Here is a 15118-nt window from a genome sequence, read left to right as displayed (position 1 = left end):
CGTTACACTCTGGCTAGAACGATGCTGAAGTTAGACTCGGTTTCGGATTCGGTTTCGGATTTAGTTAAGTTATCCTGTGGAATACTTTATTTTCACTTGGAATTTTATTTTCAGTACTTTCTCCGACCTGTTTTTCTGCTACAGAACAATAAAATCCAATCAGACTAGACAAAGTGAAAATAAGACAGTGAAACAACGAAAATCTGTTTTCAGCTAAAATAAATTCCAGTGAAAATAAAATAGTCTTCAGTACTTTTGTATGAAAAGCTAAATACTTGTCGTCAAGAACAAGTTTTTATTGGATTACCTACCGGCATATGTAGTATATATTTTAAAGCATAAATTGTGTGCATATTTTCACAATCAAAATGGTACTAAATTGACATTACAGAAAACTTCGAAGCACTTTAATTCGGATTTGAAAGGAAGTGTCGAGAAAGGACAACGACATTTACAAAAACATTTATACTTTAATTTGTTTATATGTCACGATGTGTGTCACATGGTATAATGCTAATGTGCTGTATTACTTTGCTGTTTTGGTTGATGTTGTTCTGCATAGATTTCATTTTAAATGTACCATACCAAACCTGGACTAAACTATCATTAATATGTTGTATAATAAAGATTGCATTGAATGCATTTCTTTGTATTGTGCGAAGTACTGTTAGTTTGAATAGTCTAAACTGCACAATACCAATAATTGCTCATGAGTTGTAACTTTTGACTAATTTTCCAGCAGTTTTGTCTGGTGTATTCATGCACTATAGTTTCTTGCTCTACTGCCTAAAGTTTTTTGTATTTTAAACTGTATAAATTATGATTATGTGCGAAACATTTATGCATGAAATATATACTTCATGTGCAGTAAGGTGATCTCCTTGTGTATATCAGTAGTTATCATATTTTCGAAAAAATAATAACGTAAGCTGGAAATATAAAACTATTCTCAGTTATTCGAATCCGAAACCGAATCCGAATCCGAAACTGAGTCCAACTTCAGCATCGTCTGGCCTAGAGTAAAGCCGTAGTACTCATCGTCAGAAATATCGTCGAAGGCCGGCTATTGCTGGCAATCCGAAGCAAGGTAACGGCACTAAGCTGCTTCATAAACCTTAGTGCATCTAGAGGACCGTCACAGGAAAAAGTCAGGTAAGTGTTTCACTCTTTTGTATGGTAACAAGTCGCGATGATACGTGTTACTGTTAGTGTTAGTGGAAAAACAAGGTGGCCGATGTGGCTAAGGTGTACGGTATGCGTATCCTTACGACGTCGGAAGATTTTGCGTCAAAAGATTAGACTTTGTATTTGTGAAAATAGACAAGATTTCATCTAGCTAAAGGTAAATTTGTTCATTATGGTAAGCGATCAACAATTTTGAATCTCGAGGACGGTGTCCTTGATGAGTCGTAAATATGAACAAGTGGTGAGGACACGTGTTAGTGGAAAAACAAGATGGCCGACGTGGCCAAGGTGTACTAGTATGCGTATCCGTGCGACGTCAGAAGTTTATTGCGTCAAAAGGTTAGACGTTGAATTTGTGAAAATAGACATGATTTCATCGAGATAAAGATAAATTTGTTTATTATGGTAGTGATCAACAATTTTGAATCTCGAGAACGATGTGCTTGAGGAGTCGTAAATATGGAAAAAAAATCTAATTCGTTCAATAAAAAACTATGCATCTCCAATAGAATGTGGCCGACTATGGTCATTCAAGACACCGTCTGTGCTCTCGCTGTCGCTCGTAACGTTCGTAAATTACGAACAAAAATGAAAATTTACGAAAAAAAATGAATGCCCGATCGGCCATTTACGAACAATTTTGTTATTTTTGAAGCCTGATTTTCGGTCAAGATTGTGAATTCCGGGGAAATACTGTCATATCTCGTCTTTCAAAACCTACGCTGCCCCTATCATCGGCGCATCGACACATGGTGATAGCTAGCTTTGGACTTTGACCTGTGATAACATGAGCATGCGCGAAAAGGTTTCAAGATCCCCGGGTCTTGTACTCTCATAGTGGTGTGTCATGCATTACCACCCCATTACGGTAGTTTCGAGACACCCAAACACTCACATGTTGTCAACTTTCCGAATGGACGGTTGAAGCGGATCGAGGGAAGCGGGCAGTTACAAATGCTTTTAGATAATTCATAGTATCCTCAGCTGGGAAAGAAAGTTGGGCATAAAAACGGCAACTGATATGAAAAAAATACGAAACAATGAAACCGCCGAGCTAGAAGAGATCAAGAACAGTCAGCCTGAAAGACAGTCGAACTACAGCAGAACTGCAGTCCGGACCGCGCATGGTTGAACGATGTACTGCAAAGTGTTTGTCTGTGCATGGAGGTGGAAGCGAGCCGGAAATCTTAGATGTCATAGATTTGTCATTTGACGATCTGCAAATTGAATTTTTCAGTCAGCTTGCCAATTTTAATAGGTTTCAAAATATTTTACAAGAAACTGTCTCAGCAAATGTTATGAATACTGATAGTTTTCTATGATCCAGAGAAAATGCTGTGCACAGTCCCATGACCAAAAAGTTTATCCAGACAAAAAAATAAATGACGATCATCTGCAGCGTTTTAAAAGTGTAACTGTCTCTAAGAAAACATTAGCAGGATCACCAGTCTCAGTTTGCGTACTTAAATTTGATTGAGATGAGACAAAATTTGTGCGAAACCACAGACTGCCAAATGTTCTGATCAGTGGTTGTTTTAAAAGAATTTTAGAGATGAACATGGCATAATGACTGCAGCTATAGAGGGATTAGAGGCACCACCTAGTACCTATGGATGACATACATACTTTCAAAGTAACAGAGCTTTCCAAATATGAAAAACAGGGGACAGATTTTCTAGCATCTAAAACTTGTGCAAACACTGATAATATTTGATAATATTAATGACCGCTTCATATATTAATATATATAATCATCAACCACTGACTACACACGCAAAGGGAGTTATGATTTGTGTCACAATTATGCTTGAAAATGTTATGTTGTGTAATAAAGATCGAGTAATTGAATAACATTCATTGGCCGGTTGACCAAAATTACACACTTTATTGAGACAAGAAGAAATTTCAATGTTACAAGCATTTATGACCCATGATGTACTGTGTTATTCAGGGATCTTTTGAAAATGCGTATCAAAATATGAGTGTTCATTGTCAAAAAAAACTAAAAAGGGATTTTTCATTTTCCGTTGTCTATAATGAAATCATTCACCATTTCTATCCCCTTAAAATCATCTATTGAGTACCAGAAGTGCTTGTTGAAAATTGGTGGGTTCACAATAACATAATTTGTGCTTACTAATATTTTTTGAACCCAATTCGTAAATTTACTAACATTTTGAAAGGCCAGGGAGAGCACAGACCGTACACATTTTTTCAAGGAAGCAAACATTGTATAGAGGGGGAAGTGTAGTTGTTGTATATAAGGGTTGTTTTCAAAAATATTGAAATTGAGCAGATAAATCATAAACGTTTACCTGGGAATGCCCAGGGTAGGTCCGTTTGTTTGCATATTTTATGGTATATGTCTTCATATTTTTTGTCAAAGAATTTTAGAATTCGATAGACTGATATACGGATAGTTTTCAATCGGATTCGAACCCACAACATACGGCCTCAGTCGCCTAGCTGGGAGGCCACAGACAGAACCAGTCGGCTAAATCTCCACTCCCAAAAAAGAGCGGTTCAATAGCCGGCTAAGTTGTTACATTTTTCTGACTGAGACCTTTCAACACGTTGTAGAGTTTCGTGAAGCACTCACGCACGCATGCTCACTATCATACATCGCACATACACACACTTTATCGAAGCGAAGAAACGAATTTCATCGCTTTAACTGGGCGAACGATAACCTCGGGGACAATTCTGTCCACCAGCAGTGTTACCAACCCAGGGTAGAAAATACGGATAGTTTTCAATCGGATTCGAACCCACAACATACGGCATCAGTCGCCTAGCTGAGAGGCCACAGACAGAACCAGTCGGCTAAATCTCCACTCCCAAAAAGAGCGGTTCAATAGCCGGCTAAGTTGTTACATTTTCTGACTGAGACCTTTCAACACGTTGTATACAGTTCATGATGGGCTACATACATGACTCAAATTTGTTGCAGTTATTTGAAAAGTCCTGATCAAATGGGAGCAGTACTTTGGCAGTATTTTTGATAGGGTGACATTTTGTTGGCATGAACTTTCTACTGGGTATTTTTTGAACTTTAAATTTAGGGACGGACCATTAGACTTTGGGAGGGGGGTGGTCACGACTGGAATCTGAATTTTTTTTTTACGTCTGATATTTTACGTCTGATAATTTTAAATTTATTTTTTTCAAATGAAAATAGACTTGCAAATTTTTTTTTCTGAATATTGCAGAATTTTTATTATCGGTTACGTTCTGAATATTTTTTTTTTATTTTGGAGAGAAGTCTGAATTTTTTTTTTCAAATTTTCTGCTCTGAATTTTTTTTCCCGGTTCTGACCACCCCCCTTCCCAAAGTCTAATGGTCCGTCCCTTAGCCCATGCTGCCATTCAAATCATATATTGATTTTATTTCTTATACAGATTACATCTACAAGCCGAAGTCCTGCACCACTACTGCTCAAGAGTTTGATTTTGCTGTAATAAGGCTTGTATTTGGCCGCTAGAAGGCTCATATTTGCACATTTGGCCGCTGGAAGGCTCATATTTGCATATTTGGCCGTCGGAAGGCTCACATTTGGCCATTGGAAGGCTCATATTTGGCCGCTAGAAGGCTCATATTTGCACATTTGGCCGTTGGAAGGCTCACAGAACGCTCAGACATTTGGCCGTTAGAAGGCTCACTTTTCACTATTATAACAATCACACCATCATAAGAATCAAATAAATATTTAAAAATTGGAAGATTTGAGTACTTGGTTTAATTTTAGAGTGACTGCCACAAGATATATATACACAACATACAGAGATATATTTATTTATTCTTGGTGTTGTATCTAATAATCCATCCATCCTAGAGAAATACAAGGATAACTTGTACACGAATTCTTGAGTGAAACACAACAGCATTTTTCCAGATTATACCTTTTTGATACTGCAACAACTACAATAATCTGAAGGAATCTTATCACATCTGTTAGAAGTTGAATACATCAATACAATGAGAGTAAAGAAATTAAGCCACAAGGCCAAAAATGAAAAGAGAAAATTGCATCTCCAACATAAAAGACAATGTCCACAAAATTCTTACAGAAAGGTGGTTATTGAGGGTGATGGCAATTGTTTATTTAGGGCTATAAGTCAAGGTCTCTTTGGATCTCAGATTCATCATAATGCTGTAAGATTACAAATTGTCAACTATATAATTGATCATTGGATCAATATGAGCAGTTCATTAAGGTGAATATCAGAGATTTCATGTAAATAATCAAGATGACTACAGACAGTACATGTCTATATCTGACCCAGGTTTGGCAACTCATGGTGGCCATATTGAAATAAATGCAGCTGCTATGGCATACAGTGTAAAAATTGCAGTTCATCTAGATGTTTTGAATGAACCATTTGACACTGAAGGTGAATCCTCTGAAAAAATACACCTATTATATCATGCAATCCGTGTAGAAGGACAAATTGATAGTGGGCACTATGATTTCCTTGAGGAAAGAGATACAGAGACATTTCATGACACGGCTGAAACCACAGACTGTGCAAATTATAGAGAAAAAGAGAAAGAGAAAGACAAGAAAAGAAAGCAAGAAAAAAGGAAAATGGTAGAGTTCAGAGAAAATGAACAGCAGAGAAATGTTCAATCAATGAAATTAAGACGGTCTGATGAAGTGTACAGACAAAGTGAACAACAGAGAAATGCTCAATCAAAGAAATTAAGACGGTCTGATGAAGTGTACAGACACAATGAACAACAGAGAAATGTGAAATCAATGAAATTAAGACGGTCTGATGAAGTGTACAGACAAAGTGAACAACAGAGAAATGTGAAATCAATGAAATTAAGACGGTCTGATGAAGTGTACAGACAAAGTGAACAACAGAGAAATGTGAAATCAAAGAAATTCAGACGGTCTGATGAAGTGTACAGACAAATGAACAACAGAGAAATGTGAAATCAATGAAATTAAGACGGTCTGATGAAGTGTACAGACAAAGTGAACAACAGAGAAATGTTAAATCAATGAAATTAAGACGGTCTGATGAAGTGTACAGACAAAGTGAACAACAGAGAAATGTGAAATCAATGAAATTAAGACGGTCTGATGAAGTGTACAGACACAATGAACAACAGAGAAATGTTGAATCTATGAAATTAAGACGGTCTGATGAAGTGTACAGACAAGGTGAACAGCAGAGAAACGTTGAATCTATGAAATTAAGACGGTCTGATGAAGTGTACAGACAAAATGAACAACAGAGAAATGCTAAATCAAAGAAATTCAGACGGTCTGATGAAGTGTACAGACAAGCTGAAAAGAAGGTGATGCAAGAGCTAAGAAAATTAAAAGAAATTGCAGTGGTGCCAAATCAATTAATGAACTTATTGAAGTTTTCCATAAATCAGTTCAGAATGGTCCAACATTTGTATGTGTGTGCTGTGAACAGCTGTGGTACAGAGAAAGTGTTGTAAATTACAATAATATTAAAAGTAAATTGTCATCATTGGCATCATCCTATGTAAATGCCACAGATGATGAAATGTCACCATTATGTCAAACTTGTTACTCATATTTAAAAGAGTCAAAGCTGCCACCTTGTGCTGTAGCAAACAAAATGTCATTCCCAGGAATCCCACCAGAGTTAAAATTACATCCACTTGAAGAAAGACTTGTTGCCTTACGTATTCCTTTCATGCAAATCAGAGAATTGCCACGGGGTAGACAAGTTAGTCTCAAAGGCAATATTGTAAATGTCATAGCTGATGTATCTAGCACTGTTTCAACATTACCCAGAACTATCAATGATTCACAAACAATACCTGTCAAATTCAAAAGGAAAATAAGCTACAATCATGCCTACCAAGTTGAAAATATTAGACCTCACAAAGTGATAATGGCAGCAAAGTGGTTAGTTGAAAACAGTCCTTTGTATAAAGCGGAAAAGATAACAATTGGTACAAATTGGAATGTTTGTGATCAGAATGAATCTGATGACTGGGAAGAATTTTTGCAGGACAATGATTGCAATCTTAATTCTAAAATAGATCAACAGGACTCCTGTAATGAAAATGTTGATAATAACAAATGATGATCATTGTGATGATAACAATGATGATTGGACAGAAGAAATCAATTTAGAGGATCAGGCTGCTGGAACATTAGATACAATGCTTTCACTTTCTTATGATAGAAACATAGATTCACAAGGAGCATTTTGCTTTGCCCGGGTGAAGGCAACAGACCTTTAGGTATATTTCAAGATAAGTATTCCGAAGAACTCTCATTTCCAACAATTTTTTGTGGTCAGCCGAGACAAAGTGAACAAAACATCCCAGTATCATACAGTACACTATGCAAATGGAACTGCGACATAAAGATCGAAGAGTTGCGAAATCTGTTCCGAACATTTTCTTCAAACTGAAAAAGTTACAAATTCAGCAAATCAAAGACAAAGCATCATTATGCTTACGCAAATGTAATCTGAAAGGCCGTAAAGTAACAGCTGTGAAGTGCAATCTCCTCAAATGTAGACAAGATAGTTAGACTTGATGAAGGATTCAGGGTATTAAAAACATTGAGAGGGTCACCACCATATTGGGAAAGTGTCAAGAGAGACATTTTTGCTATGATACGCCAAATTGCAATTCCTACATACTTCATGTCCTTCTCATCAGCAGAGTCCAAGTGGATACATCTTTTGAAAATTCTTGGAAAGACAGTTCATGAAAAGGAGTACACAGACAATGATATATTAAATATGTCATGGAACACTAAGTCTGAACTGATCAAATCAGACCCGGTTACTTGTGCTCGACACTTTGACCATTGCTTTCAGCAATTTATGCATGATTTTCTACTAAGTTCACACCATCCACTTGGTGAAATACAGGACTACTTTACAGAGTCGAGTTTCAACAAAGAGGGTCACCACATGTACACATGCTTGTATGGATCAAAGATGCACCACAGTATGGTGAGAATGATGATGATGAAATTATTAATTTCATAGATCAGTATATTACATGCAGCAATGAACCAGTGATAAAAACCTTGCAGAGTTGATAAATTATCAGATGCATAGACATGCAAAAACATGTAAAGTCAAAGGTCAGTGTGTTTGTAGATTTGGCTTTCCTCTACCACCTATGCCAAGAACAATGATATTGCAACCATTACCTATGGATATTGATGAAACAACAGAACAGAGCCTAAAGAACAATATACACGTATTAAAACTGTACTTTCTGATTTACAATTCGGAGAAAAGCTCTCATTTGATGAATTCTTAGACAAAATACAACTTGATGAGGAGACCTACATTAAAGCAATACAGTCATCCCTAACATCTGAAAAAATCTTCCTCAAAAGATCACCTAATGAAATCAGAATAAATAATTATAATGAAATTCTACTGAAAGCATGGAGGGCAAACATGGACATTCAATTTATTATAGATCCATATGCCTGTGCAATGTACATAGCATCTTACATCAGCAAAGCTCAACGAGGAATGAGTACTTGCTAGCTAGAGCTGTGGATGAAGTGAGAGAAGGAAATCAAGACATCAGGGAGAGTGTCAGACATATAGGAAACAAATTCCTAAATCATGTTGAAGTTAGTGCCCAAGAGGCTGTGTATCTAACTATGCAAATGAAATTGAGGAGAGCATCACGAGATGTCATATTTGTTAATACATCACCCCCTAATGATCGAGTTATTCTACTGAAACCACTGGATGAAATACAAAATATGCCGGCAAATGCTACTGATATAGAAAGTGACAACATCTTGAAAAAATATGAGCGTCGTCCAAAAGCCCTTGAGAAATTGTGCTTGGCAGATTTTGCAGCTTGGTATACTTTTGAAAGGGAAAAACCTGGTGAAGTAGAGAAGAAAGACAATGATGATGTTTACAATGATGACAACAACAACAGTGGGACAACTTATCGTGTCGGTAAACTTATCTACAAAAAACGCACAAAAAGTAAAGTCATCCGATATGTTCGTTTTCATAAAGAGAGAGACTCAGAAAATCATTACAGAGAGTTAGTAATGTTGTTTTATCATTGGAGACATGAAAATCAACTATTGGCTGGTTGTAGTACATACCATGACCGCTATTTGCAAATAAAACAGGAAGTAGATACTAAACAAAAGGACTACAATAAAAATGCTGAGGCATTAGATCAAGCAATTGAAGCAGTACAGAATACAGCTGTGGATATGTTTGACAATATTGCTCCAAATACAGAACATCAGAAAGACAAGACTCTGGCAGAAGGATGCAGACAAAGTGACACATGAACATACACTACGGCCCAAAGGCGCCCCATTTTGTACGGTATTAGCGTCCCGAATTTTCGCCACACATACGTGGAGTGCGCGTTCACAGAGTAAATTTCACCTCCCGCGTCATGTTGAAAATTTCGCCGTATTTCCTTGCTGCACAGCTAAATATTAATGAAAGAGTAACAGGTCCTATTTCCCGTATATGCTGCCCTTACAATTATAATATTTTGGGAAGAATTTCACATGGGAATTCCAAAAATACGTAAGCGATAACAGCCATATGCAAAATTACGTAAAAACACAGTCAACAGCAAAACGATCTTCAACTCGTCATTTCATAAAAATAAGAGGGAAACTCAAAAAATAAACCATAGAGTTTTAGTTACCCTTCATGATATCTTTCATACCAAATATTATAAAAAATAACAGCGAAATGAAAAAGTTAAACCAACGGTCTTTTTCTAGATGTATTTTTCATTTTACGATGTGTCTAATCAGCTCGATTTCCCATAGAAAACAATGGCGTTTAATGTACTGAACAGACCGTACAACTCTCGCTCGTTCAAATTTCTCAATTCTGAACCAATGTAGTGAAAATGGCACAGTGTTCTTTGATTTATATACAAAATTCCTGTCGTTTTAGTTTTTTGAATTTCTCGACGAAACATGTTTTAGTTGCATTTATTTTTTCGATCGCTGAATTTTTGCTCTTGCCCTCAATAAAATGGCGATCTCACGGCGTTTGCATATGCAGAATCAGGGTCTTATATTGACGCATTTTAATCGGTTAGCGTCTCTTAAATTGTACAGACCAAATACCTGTCAGGTTGTTGTAATTTACACCAAATTTTGGCGAATATCAACTATTAAAATTCCAGTAAACTGCAAAAATAACACAGAACAGAGGCGAACCGGCACAGAGTCTCCACTGTAATCGTGCAGTGAACGTTATCGATCGATATTCTTTTGTCCGAAATTGTTACATTGTTGTCTCACTCACTCGCGTGTATACGTAGTTCCCCGTTCCCAGTGGCGCCAAACTACGCCGAAGTGCGCCAAAATGTGCTGAAACGTACGTAAAACTATCACCAAAACTGAAAAAAGTGTCGTCGATATACTTTCAGTACAGGAAACCAACGGATACCTTGATGTTAAAGTGTATAAGTCAATATACGGGTAATTGTGGAAATGTTTATGACGTGACCTCAACACACGAGCGCCCGGCACGAGCGGCACCCAAACAGATTTTCGATCGATAATCTATTGAAAATAAATTGATACAATGTTCGCCATTGTCAATAGCGACCGGCTGAAAGCGCTGTTCCATAGAATAATGCTTTGCGGAATACCGTACACTGAGGCATACTTTGGGCCGTAGTGATATTTGCCCCACAGAATGACAGTCATTCACAATATGACATAGGACAAGACATTGGCATGGCTGTAAACAATCCCAATATTGAAGAACTTCAACACCCACGAATGCCTGACAGTCAGCTGTACCCCATTTTACAGATTCTTAACAAGAAGCAAAAAGAAATATTCTATCATATAATTCATTGGATTAAAACAAAAACAGATCCTTTGCATGTGTTTGTTACAGGTGGAGCAGGTGTTGGTAAATCTGTTGTTCTGAAATCACTTTATCAAGTACTTTTGAAACATCTTTCAAGTCGTCCTGGTGAAAATCCTGACAATGTATTACTATTACTCATGGCACCAACAGGCAAGGCTGCATACAATATTAAAGGGAGTACAATTCACTCAGCGCTGCAGATTCCTGCAAGCCAAGGATTTCAATACAGACCTTTAACTTCAGAAAGACTAAATACTTTGCAAGCAAAATATAGGAATCTTAAAGTCATTTTTATAGATGAAATCTCCATGGTTGGCAATGGTATGTTCAACTACATCAACCTTCGGCTTCAACAAATCATGGCAAACAATCAGCTCTTTGGTGGTGTCAGTATAGTTGCATTTGGGGACCTGTATCAATTGAAGCCTGTCTTTGATGGCTGGATATTTAATGATCTTAGGCATGATTATGGACCACTTGCTTTAAATATCTGGAAAGACCTATTCAAAATGTTTGAATTAACAGATATTATGCGTCAAAAAGATGACTTGGATTTCGCACAATTACTTAATCGTGTACGTGAAGGAAAACACACTTCACATGACATCAGTATTCTGAAAACCCGCATAGTACAAACCAATAATGGAAGTCCACCGTACAATGATTCAATAGTGCATCTCTACTGTGAAAACAGACTTGTTGATAACCATAATGTGTTAGTGTACGACAGACTTACAGAAACTAAAACAAATGTATCTGCTACTGATACTGTAATTCGGGATGTCTCTGAAACAGTGAAACAAAAAACATTAACCATAGTTGCAATGTTAGGTCCTCAAAAGACAATGGGATTAGTATCTCAATTATCCATTGGAATAAATCAACGAGTTGAACTACCGGATGTATGAATCTGTGTGTTGATGATGGATTAATAAATGGCACTCCAGGAGTAATAAAGTTTATTGATGGACCAGACTTAGATCATGTCATTGTTCTATGGATTTTATTTGATGATAGCACTGTTGGCAAAGCACTGCGACAAGAAAAACGACATTTATACCAGAGGAGAGTAACCAAAGCATGGACACCCATTACACAGATATCACGGCAATTCAGAGTAGGAAGACATAAAAATGCTGAAGTTGTTAGAAAACAATTTCCCATCAGACCAGCCAGTGCAAAGACTGTCCACCGTTGCCAAGGTGATACTCTCACTGATGTAGTTGTTGATTTCAGTACTGCTTCAAACAGAAACCAGTGTCATATACACTATGTTGCCCTTAGCAGAGTCACAAAACTTGCTGGTCTTCACATAAGCACATTACAGGAAAATCAAATATCTGTCAGCAGTGATGTCACAGAAGAAATGCAACGCATGCGATCACATTCCATGTTACAACTTTGCTTGACTTTTCCATATGATATACCAAACAAATTTATTGTTGCTTATCAAAATGTAAGATCACTTCATTGCCATTTTCAAGATGTTGTCAATGATTTCAGTTTGACATCAGCTCATGTACTTATTTGCAGTGAATCAAGATTACAAAGTGGTGATCAAAATGATGATTACACAATTCCAGGTTTTGAAATTTCCAGACATGACGATAACAGAAATCAAACAACAAGACCATATCATGGCCTAGTATTGTATAGCAAAGCGAACATCCTGGAGTCAGTTCCACAATCACACAATTACTTACACTGCGAGTTTATCACAGCAATATACAAAACAACATTTGGCTGACTTCAAGTTGTTGCTATTTATATTCCACCTTCAACACAAATAGGCAATTTAAAAAGAGCTCTTTTAAATCTTAATGAAGAACTCGACAATAATCTACCAACAGTGATACTTGGTGATTTCAATATTGATTTGTTACAAGAAACATCTTCAGCAAAACAATTGATTGAACTTATGACAAACCAACTCAAATACAAACAAGTTATCCAACAACCAACAACAAACTATGGATCTTGCCTTGATCATATTTATACAAATATTCAGTGTACAGATTTTGGTATACTTGAATCCTACTACAGTGATCACAAACCAGTGTGGGTAGCAGTATAAACAAATTATAACAACAATCACTCACATAATACTCAGTTATGCAGTCATGTCAAGCACAAATAATGCAAAAGATAACTTTCAAATGAGCTTTTCAATGCCATTCAACATTAAAAGCACTTCATTCAACTATGCCCTGTTGATGCTGTCATTGTCATTTCAACTTTCCTCCTTTTCTTTAATACCTCAATACTAAAGCTTCAATCTTGAATTCCGTATACAAATTACAAACTGATAACTATCACTAATTATTTAATCATCTAATTCCACCATAATTTGACAGCTTAGTATCCATGTATTCCATTGGAAAATATATTCTACTTGTTATACTCAGGATGGTCTTGGTACTTAAATCCCACTAGCTATCAATAAGATAACTGCATAACCAAAAACATCAACATTGTATAGGACATATTCATGTCATGAATTATTCATTTTATTTCTATTACTCAAATACACTACCAAGAACATTAATACGCAAAAGATCATGATTTCAATACCTAACACTCCCATTTCCTCATTCACATAATTCTCAAAGCGCAAATGTTATTTCTACTTCTACTAGAATATTCAACCATATACAAACTGCACTAGATAGACAAATACAAGATTGACCTACTTACAGTGAAACCGCTATGGGACGAACCATTACACTTTGGAGACGAGGGGTGGTCAGAAATGGAAAAAAAATTCAGAGTAGAAAATTTAAAACCAAAAATTTCAAGAGCACTTTGCAAAATAATACATTAAATAGAAACGCAAATCTGTAATACAAAAATATACAAGGACATTCAGCGGCAAAAATATTACATATCGAACTTTACATTATACTATACATAACGACGATGTGAAAGGTTTTCCCACACGAGCACAACGCCTCAACTTGCGTACGCATGTGCACATGTAAATTAATCACAAAACTGCACTGATTCTCGGTTACACACGAAAAGGCTGCATCCTATATCGAATACCTAATATCATTCTAGGGATCCTGATCACCTCATTTTGTATGCATTCCGCTTTTGAATTGTCATTGGCCCATCGACAAAATTGCAACATTTTTCAAACTACACTAGGACACACCCACTCCCTTGCTTCCTATTACGTTTGTTGTCTTTCCCCATACCTCTCATTGGTCCGGACGAGTCAGTTTCAGAATCCACTTAATATTCATGAGCACTATATAAACCCACGCTCGTGATCTTGCACGCCACATTTTTTGGGAAACCTTTCAAGCGAAAGGTGACCAGAGAGGTGCGTCCCAGAAGTCCCTGTCGCCGTCCAAAAAGGAATAATTTTATAAACAAGTAAGTATTTCTTATTTTTATAGTACTTGAAGGAGTGCCTTTACGTCATTACGAAACAATATCGTAACATTTACTTTTCTTCGGATAGGATTGCCACAGAATCAATCGTTCACCTGTTTTGCTTGAATACAATACCAGTCAGTCATAGACATATTGTCAATGTGTACAAAAATCATTTTTCTACACAGCGTTCCACACAATCTTCATTAACAAAACAGCCCTCAAGGAGATTGTCTAATTTTGCTGCAAATGTCTACTGTTTTCAGCCACTTTACAATACCATTTTCCACTTGTCTACAGATTCCATCAAACCTCGCTCACAATGGCCACCAGCACTCAAGATATAACCATAAAAATAAAACTTCTAGAAGAACCTGAGGAGCGATACTCCACAAATGGACCATTCCACAGTGTAATGGCGATAGACGACAACGGCAACATCCATGATAGTCCAGTCAAAATATGAAATACCCACCACAAATTGCAACAGAAATTATTTTTTCACTACTCACCTCAGAAAAACCCATAGAAAAACATATCAAAAGTCTTCCAAAATCCAAGGAGTGGAAAGTGCCTAATTTGCATAAATCCAAAATGGCCACCCCGGTATTATAGGTTCAATGCTTTTGGCCACTTACTGCCCAATATTGGTCCGATTTTATCAATTCTTTTTTATTTCCATGTACCTTGTACATTTTCATCA

At 36.7% G+C, this 15118-nt stretch overlaps 1 long non-coding RNA gene across 1 annotated transcript; it reads left to right on the top strand.

Moving 5' to 3' along the window:
* Positions 1-885: 885 nt before the first annotated feature.
* Positions 886-4905, top strand: LOC139144283 (uncharacterized). The gene is made up of 2 exons (XR_011554802.1): positions 886-1152; positions 4585-4905. It is a non-coding gene; the product is annotated as an uncharacterized lncRNA (long non-coding RNA).
* Positions 4906-15118: the final 10213 nt, after the last annotated feature.

This window comes from Ptychodera flava, chromosome 1, assembly GCF_041260155.1.
Source record: "Ptychodera flava strain L36383 chromosome 1, AS_Pfla_20210202, whole genome shotgun sequence".
NCBI classification, from domain to species: domain Eukaryota; kingdom Metazoa; phylum Hemichordata; class Enteropneusta; family Ptychoderidae; genus Ptychodera; species Ptychodera flava.
Note: the sequence above shows the minus strand (reverse complement) of the source record. Positions and strands in the feature narration are given on the sequence as shown.